Source organism: Arachis hypogaea, chromosome 6 (genome assembly GCF_003086295.3).
Source record: "Arachis hypogaea cultivar Tifrunner chromosome 6, arahy.Tifrunner.gnm2.J5K5, whole genome shotgun sequence".
Classification (NCBI taxonomy): Eukaryota; Viridiplantae; Streptophyta; class Magnoliopsida; order Fabales; family Fabaceae; genus Arachis; species Arachis hypogaea.
Window position 1 is genome coordinate 78,062,170 of NC_092041.1, and position 9,101 is coordinate 78,071,270.

A 9,101-nucleotide genomic window follows, 5' to 3' on the forward strand; every position below is an offset into this window, starting at 1 on the left:
TTACTATTGTATTTTGAATCTTCTGATCTTTGGAATCTTTTGTTCTTTAGATCTTTTGATCATTGGGAGGCTGGCCTCACGGCTATGCCTAGACCTTGTTCTTATGTATTTTCAACGGTGGAGTTTCTACACACCATAGATTAAGGTGTGGAGCTCTGCTGTACCTCGAGTATTAATGCAATTACTATTGTTCTTCTATTCAATTCCGCTTGTTCTTGTTCTAAGATATCACTTGTTCTTCAACTTGATGAATGTGATGATCCGTGACACTCATCATCATTCTCACCTATGAACGTGTGCCTGACAACCACCTCCGTTCTACCTTAGATTGGGTGAATATCTCTTGGATTCCTGATACACGATGCATGGTTGATCGCCTGACAACCGAGCGCTCGCCTGACAACCGAGCCAGCCATTCCGTGGGATCAGAGTCTTCGTGGTATAGGCTAGAACTGATGGCGGCATTCAAGAGAATCCGGAAGGTCTAACCTTGTCTGTGGTATTCTGAGTAGGATTCAATGATTGAATGACTGTGACGAGCTTCAAACTCCTGAGGGTGGGGCGTTAGTGACAGACGCAAAAGAATCACTGGATTCTATTCCGGCCTGATTGAGAACCGACAGATGGATAGCCGTGCCGTGACAGGGTGCGTTGAACATTTCCACTGAGAGGATGGGAGGTAGCCACTAACAACGGTGAAACCCTTGCATAAGATTGCCATGGAAAGGAGTAAGAAGGATTGGATGAAGATAGTAGGAAAGCAGAGAGACGGAAGGGACCAAGCATCTTCATACGCTTATCTGAAATTCCTACCAATGAATTACATAAGTATCACTATCTTTATCTTTATGTTTTATTCGTATATCACCCATATCCATTTGAGTTTGCCTGACTAAGATTTACAAGGTGACCATAGCTTGCTTCATACCAACAATCTCTGTGGGATCGACCCTTACTCGCGTAAGGTTTATTACTTGAACGACCCAGTACACTTGCTGGTTAGTTGTGCGAAGTTGTGTTTATGCCATGGTATTGAACACCAAGTTTTTGGGTTCATCACCGGGGATTAATTGATTTGTGAAAAGTAGTGATCACAATTTCGTGCACCAAGTTTTTGGCGCCGTTGCTGGGGATTGTTCGAGTATGGACAACTGACGGTTCATCTTGTTGCTTAGATTAGGTATTTTTCTTCTTCAGAGTTCTTAAGAATGAATTCTAGAGTTTCATGATGATCTGTTGAAGTCTGGCTGGTTGTGAAGCCATGTCTAATTTCATTGGACCGAGGTTTCAACTTATCATCACAAGAGCTTGTTGATTTCTATCAATCTTGCTATTGGAGCAGTGTCTGCTAAGGCTTGGCTGGCCATTGGCCATGTCTAGTGTTTTGGACCGGAGCTTTCTTTGAAAGCTTGGCTGGCTGTGAAGCCATGTCTAATTCCTGGACCGGAGTCTTAGACTAGCATTGCAATGATTCCTGGAATTCTCATTAAGAATTTTGATACCTTTATTTTCTTTTCCACTTAATTTTCGAAAAAGCAAAAAAAAATTACAAAATCATAAAATCCAAAAAAATTTTCTTGTTTGAGTCTAGAGTCTCATTTTAAGTTTGGTGTCAATTGCATGTTTTTGCACTCATGCATGTGTCTTCGTTAATCTTCAAGTTGTTCTTGATGATTTCATTGCTCTGATCTTTGAATTCTATTGACTTGAGTGTTTATGTGTCTCATGTGCATTCTCATTCTGTTAGTGTCAGTAGTATACAAACTGCTAAGTTTGGTGTCTTGCATGCATTGGTATTTGATTTTAATTGCATTTTGATTATTCTTTATTATTAAAAATCCAAAAATATTTTTAATTTGTGTCTTTTCAAGTCAATAATACAGAGAATTTGAAGATTCAGAACATACTGCAGAGGAATTACACAGAAAAAGTTGGGCGTTCAAAACGCCCAGTGAGGAAGACAGACTGGCGTTTAAACGCCAGCCAGGGTGCCTGGCTGGGCGTTTAACGCCCAAAAGGGTAGTGTTTTGGGCGTTAAACGCCAGAATGTGCACCATTCTGGGCGTTTAACGCCAGGATGGCACAAGAGGGAAGATTCTGTTTTCAAATCAAATTTTTTTCAGGTTTTCAAAATCTTTTCAAAATCAAATCTTTTTCAAATCAAATCTTTTCAATCAAATCTTTTTCAAAATCAATTTCTTTCTATACTTGCTATCAATTAATGATTTGATTCAACATTTCAGGTATGTTGCCTTTTCTGTTGAGAAAGGTTTAATGTTTGAATCATATCTTTTCTTGATAGCCAAGTCATTAATTTTCAAAATCAAATCTTTTTAAAATGTTTTTCAAATCATATCTTCTCAATCACATCTTTTTAAAACTAATCATATCTTCTTAACCACATCTTTTTCAAAATAGTTTTCAATCAAATCTTTTTTATTTCTAATTTCAAAATCTTTTTCAAAAATCACTTTACTTTTTTTCCACTTTTATTTTCGAAAATCAATTAGTGTTTTTCAAAATGTTTTCAAAATCTTTTACTTAATTTTCGAAAATTGCTTCCCATTTTTTCACATCTTTCTATTTATGGACAAACACTATTCCTTAATGCAAAATTCAAACTCCATCTTCTTTGATAAGTTCGAATTTTCTCCTTCTGCCTTCTATTTTTCTTTTCTTCTGACACCTCAAGGAATCTCTATACTGTGACATAGAGGATTCCATATTTCCTTGTTTTCTTCTCTTTCATATGAGCAGGAGCAAAGACAAAAGCATTCTTGTTAAGGCTGATCCTGAACCTGAAAGGACCTTGAAGCGAAAGCTAAGAGAAGCTAAAGCACAATTCTCTGTAGAGGACCTAACAGAAATCTTCAAAGAAGAAGAACACATGGCAGCCGAAAACAACAACAATGCCAACAATGCAAGAAAGGTGCTGGGTGACTTTACTGCACCTACTCCCGACTTCTATGGGAGAAGCATCTCTATCCCTGCCATTGGAGCAAACAACTTTGAGCTTAAGCCTCAATTAGTTTCTCTAATGCAACAGAATTGCAAGTTCCATCGACTTCCATTGGAAGATCCTCATCAGTTCTTAGCTGAGTTCTTGCTAATCTGTGACACTGTCAAGACTAATGGGGTTGACCCTGAGGTCTACAGACTTATGCTATTCCCTTTTGCTGTAAGAGACAGAGCTAGGATATGGTTGGACTCACAACCTAAAGAAAGCCTGAACTCTTGGGAAAAGCTAGTCAATGCCTTCTTGGCAAAGTTCTTTCCACCTCAAAAATTGAGTAAGCTTAGAGTGGAAGTCCAAACCTTCAGACAGAAGGAAGGAGAATCCCTCTATGAAGCTTGGGAAAGATACAAACAATTAATCAGAAAGTGTCCCTCTGATATGCTTTCTGAATGGAGCATCATAGGAATTTTCTATGATGGTCTCTCTGAACTATCCAAGATGTCTTTGGATAGCTCTGCTGGAGGATCTCTTCATCTGAAGAAGACGCCTACAGAAGCTCAAGAGCTAATTGAAATGGTTGCAAATAACCAATTCATGTACACTTCTGAAAGGAATCCTGTGAACAATGGGACTAGTCAGAAGAAAGGAGTTCTTGAGATTGACACTCTGAATGCCATATTGGCTCAGAACAAAATATTGACTCAACAAGTCAATATGATTTCTCAAAGTCTATCTGGAATGCAAAATGCACCAGGTAGTACTAAGGAAGCTTCATCTGAAGAAGAAGCTTATGATCCTGAGAACCCTTCAATGGAAGAGGTGAATTACATGGGAGAACCCTATGGAAACACTTATAATCCTTCATGGAGAAATCATCCAAACCTCTCATGGAAGGATCAACAGAGACCTCAACAAGGTTTCAACAATAATAATGGTGGAAGAAACAGGTTTAGCAATAGCAAGCCTTTTCCATCATCTTCTCAGCAACAGACAGAGAGTTCTAAGCAGAACCACTCTGACTTAGCAACCATGGTCTTTGATCTAATCAAAACCACTCAAAGTTTCATGACTGAAACAAGGTCCTCCATTAGAAATTTGGAGGCACAAGTGGGTCAGCTGAGTAAGAAAATTACTGAACTCCCTCCTAGTACTCTTCCAAGCAATACAGAAGAAAATCCAAAAGGAGAGTGCAAGGCCATCAACATGACCGAATTTGGAGAGGAGGAAGAGGCAGTGAACGCCACTGAGGAAGACCTCAAAGGACGTCCACTGACACCCAGTGAGTTCCCCAATGAGGAACCATGGGAATCTGAGGCTCAAAATGAGACCATAGAGGTTCCATTGGACTTACTTCTGCCATTCATGAGCTCTGATGAGTATTCTTCCTCTGAAGAGGATGAGTATGTCACTGAAGAGCAAGTTGCGAAATACCTTGGAGCAATCATGAAGCTAAATGACAAGTTGTTTGGAAATGAGACTTGGGATGATGAACCCCCTTTGCTCACCAAAGAACTGGATGACTTGTCTAGGCAGAAATTACCTCAAAAGAGACAGGATCCTGGGAAGTTTTCAAGACCTTGTACCATATGCACCATGACCTTCAAGAAGGCTTTGTGTGACCTAGGATCAAGTGTAAACCCCATGCCTCTCTCTGTAATGGAGAAGCTAGGGATCTTTGAGGTGCAAGCTACAAAAATCTCACTAGAGATGGCAGACAATTCAAGAAAACAAGCTTATGGACTTGTAGAGGATGTTCTGGTAAAAGTTGAAGACCATTACATCCCTGCTGATTTCATAGTCCTAGAGACTGGGAAGTGCATGGATGAATCCATCATCCTTGGCAGACCCTTCCTAGCCACAGCAAAGGCTGTGATTGATGTTGATAGAGGAGAATTGATCATTCAAGTGAATGAAGAATCCTTGGTGTTTAAGGCTCAAGGATATCCCTCTGTCACCATGGAGAGGAAGCATGAAGAGCTTCTCTCAAAACAGAGCTAAACAGAGCCCCCCACAGTCAAACTCTAAGTTTGGTGTTGGGAGGCCACAACCAACTTCTAAGTTTGGTGTTGAACCCCCACATTCAAACTCTAAGTTTAGTGTTGGGAGGTTCCAACATTGCTCTGAGCATCTCTGAGGCTCCATGAGAGCCCTCTGTCAAGCTACTGACATTAAAGAAGCGCTTGTTAGGAGGCAACCCAATGTTATATTTTATCTATTTTTCTTTGTTATTTTATGTTTTCTGTAGGTTGATGATCATGAGAAGTCACAAAATCAATGAAAAAAGCAAAAACAGAATGAAAAACAGAAAGAAAAACAGCACACCCTGGAGGAAGAACCTGCTGGCGTTTAAACGCCAGTGAGGCTAGCAGATGGGCGTTTAACGCCCAGTCTGGCACCATTCTGGGCATTTAACGCCAGAAAGGGGCACCAGACTGGCGTTAAACGCCAGAAAAGGGCAAGCTCTTGGCGTTAAACGCCAGAAATGGGCACCAGCCCGGCGTTTAACACCAGAATTGGCTCAAAACGCATTTTTGCATGACATTTGGTGCAGGGATGACTTTTCCTTGACACCTCAGGATCTGTGGACCCCACAGGATCCCCACCTACCCTACCACTCTCTCTCTCTTCTTCACCCATTCACCAATCACCTCAACACCTCTTCCCCAAAAACCTTTCACCTATCAAATCCCATCTTTCTCTTCACCACTCACATCCATCCTTCATAAAACCCCACCTACCTCACCATTCAAATTCAAACCACTTTCCCACCCAAACCCACCCATACATGACCGAACCCTACCCTCTCCCCACTCCTATATAAACCCATCTTCACTCCTTCATTTTCACACAACCAAAACAACACTTCTCCCCCTTTTTGGCCGAACACAAAGCCATTCCCTTCTCTCTCATTTCTTCTTCTTCTCCTCTCTTCTTTCTTCTTTTGCTCGAGGACGAGCAAACCTTTTAAGTTTGGTGTGGTAAAGGCATTGCTTTTTGTTTTTCCATAACCATGTATGGCATCCAGGGCCGGAGAAAGCTCTAGAAAGAGGAAAGGGAAGGCAAAAGCTTCTATCTCCGAGTCATGGGAGATGGAGAGATTCATCTCAAGGGTGCATCAAGACCACTTCTATGAAGTTGTGGCCTTGAAGAAGGTGATCCCCGAGGTCCCTTTTTCACTCAAAAAGAGTGAATATCCGGAGATTCGACATGAGATCCGAAGAAGAGGTTGGGAAGTTCTTACCAACCCCATTCAACAAGTCGGAATCTTAATGGTTCAAGAGTTCTATGCCAATGCATGGATCACCAAGAACCATGATCAAAGTGTGAACCCGGACCCATAGAATTGGCTTACTATGGTTCGGGGGAAATACTTGGATTTTAGTCCGGAAAATGTAAGGTTGGCATTCAACTTGCCCATGATGCAAGGAGATGAACATCCTTACACTAGAAGGGTCAACTTTGATCAAAGGTTGGACCAAGTCCTCATAGACATCTGTGAAGAGGGCGCCCAATGGAAGAGAGATTCAAGAGGAAAGCTGGTTCAATTGAGAAGGCATGACCTCAAGCCCGTGGCTAGAGGATGGTTGGAGTTTATCCAACGCTCAATCATTCCCACTAGCAACCGGTCCGAAGTTACTATAGACCGGGCTATCATGATCCATAGCATCATGATTGGAGAAGAAATAGAAGTTCATGAGGTTATAGATCAAGAACTCTATAAGGTGGCGGACAAGTCCTCTACCTTGGCAAGGTTAGCCTTTCCTCATCTCATTTGTCACCTCTGTTATTCAGTTGGAGTTGACATAGAGAGAGACATCCCGTTTTAGCATATATTTACTATCTTTTGAGCTTTAGCATATATTTACTCTTATGGCACTGTTTATTTTCACAACTCCGTTCAACTAACCAGCAAGTGTACTGGGTCGTCCAAGTAATAAACCTTACGTGAGTAAGGGTCGAATCCACAGAGATTGTTGGTATGAAGCAAGCTATGGTCACCTTGTAAGTCTCAGTCAGGCAGATTAAATTGGTTTATGATTTTTTGGAATAATTAATAAAAAGGAATAATAAAAGGGATAGAATACTTATGCAGATTCATTGATGGGAATTTCAGATAAGCGGATGGAGATGCTGTAGAGCTCTCGGACGCCTGCCCTCCTACTGCTTCTACTCAATCCTTCTTACTCCTTTCCATGGCAAGCTTTGTATAGGGGTTCACCATCAACTGTGGCTACTTTCTTCCTCTCGGGGAAATATCCTGTGCGGCTGTCACTCGCACAGCTAACCAGTCTGGAGGCATCACCCATGGCTGATGGCTACATCCCATCCTCGCAGTGAAAACTAATGCACGCACTCTGTCACAGTACGGCTAATCACCGGTTGGTTCCCGCTCCTACTGGAATAGAATCCCTCTTTTGCGTCTGTCACTAACGCCCAGCAGGTTAAAGTTTGAAGCACGTCACAGTCATTCATTACCGGAATCCTACTCGGAATACCACAGACAAGGTGAGACTTTCCGGATTCCCAGGATCCTACTCGGAATACCACAGACAAGGTGAGACTTTCCGGATCCTCATAAATGCCGCCATCTATCTAGCTTATACCACGAAGATTCTGTTGGGGAATCTAAGAGATACGCATTCAAGCTCTGTTGCATGTAGAACGGAAGTGGTTGTCAGTCACGTACATTCATAAGTGAGAATGATAATGAGGGTAATCTGACTCATCACATTCATCATGTTCTTGGGTACGAATGAATATCTTGGAATAAGAACAAGAGAGATTTGAATAAAAGATAATAGAATTTCATTAATACTTGAGGTACAGCAGAGCTCCACACCCTTAATCTATGGTGTGCAGAAACTCCACCGTTGAAAATACATAAGCAAAGAGTTCAGGCATGGCCGAATGGCCAGCCCTCTCTAACGTGATCACAGGATTCAAAATACAATCCAGGATGTCTAATACAATAGATAAATGTCCTATATGTACTAGACTAGCTACTAGGGTTTACATGAGTAAGTAATTGATGCATAAATCCACTTCCGGGGCCCACTTGGTGTATGCTTGGGCTGAGCTTGATCATTCCACGAGCTAAGGCATTTATTGGCGTCAAACTCCAGGTTATGACGTGTTTTGGGCGTTCAACTCCGGATAATGACGTTTTTCTGGCGTTTAACTCCAGACAGCTGCATGAACTTGGCGTTTAACGCCAAGTTACGTCGTCATTCTTCGAATAAAGTATGGACTATTATATATTGCTGGAAAGCCCTGGATGTCTACTTTCCAACGCCGTTGAGAGCGCGCCAATTGGAGTTCTGTAGCTCCAGAAAATCCATTTCGAGTGCAGGGAGGTCAGATTCCAACAGCATCAGCAGTCCTTTTGTCAGCCTTCTTCAGAGTTTTGCTCAAATCCCTCAATTTCAGTCAGAATTTACCTGAAATCACAGAAAAACACACAAACTCATAGTAAAGTCCAGAAATGTGAATTTAACATAAAAACTAATGAAAACATCCCTAAAAGTAGCTTAAACTCACTAAAAACTATATGAAAACAATGCCAAAAAGCGTATAAATTATCCGCTCATCACAACACCAAACTTAAATTGTTGCTTGTCCCCAAGCAACTGAAAATCAAATAGGATAAAAAGAAGAGAATATACTATAAAGTCCAAAATATCAATGAATATTAATTTAATTACATGAGCGGGACTTGTAGCTTTTTGCTTCTGAACAGTTTTGGCATCTCACTTTTTCCTTTGAAGTTTAGAGTGATTGGCTTCTCTAGGAACTTAGAATTTCAGATAGTGTTATTGACTTTCCTAGTTAAGCATGTTGATTCTTGAACACAGCTACTTTATGAGTCTTGGCTGTGGCCCTAAGCACTTTGTCTTCCAGTATTACCACCGGATACACAAATGCCACAGACACATAACTGGGTGAACCTTTTCAGATTGTGACTCAGCTTTGCTAAAGTCCCCAGTTAGTGGTGTCCAGAGCTCTTAAGCACACTCTTTAGCTTTGGATCACGACTTTAACCATTCAGTCTCAAGCTTTTCACTTGGACCTTCATGACACAAGCACATGGTTAGGGACAGCTTGATTCAGCCGCTTAGGCCTGGATTTTTAATTTCCTTGGGCCCTC

General features: G+C 41.3%; 1 non-coding gene across 1 annotated transcript; it reads right to left on the minus strand.

Moving 5' to 3' along the window:
- Positions 1-3,292: 3,292 nt before the first annotated feature.
- Positions 3,293-3,400, minus strand: LOC112700270 (small nucleolar RNA R71). Its single transcript, XR_003153180.1, has one exon. It is a non-coding gene; the product is annotated as a small nucleolar RNA R71 (small nucleolar RNA).
- Positions 3,401-9,101: the final 5,701 nt, after the last annotated feature.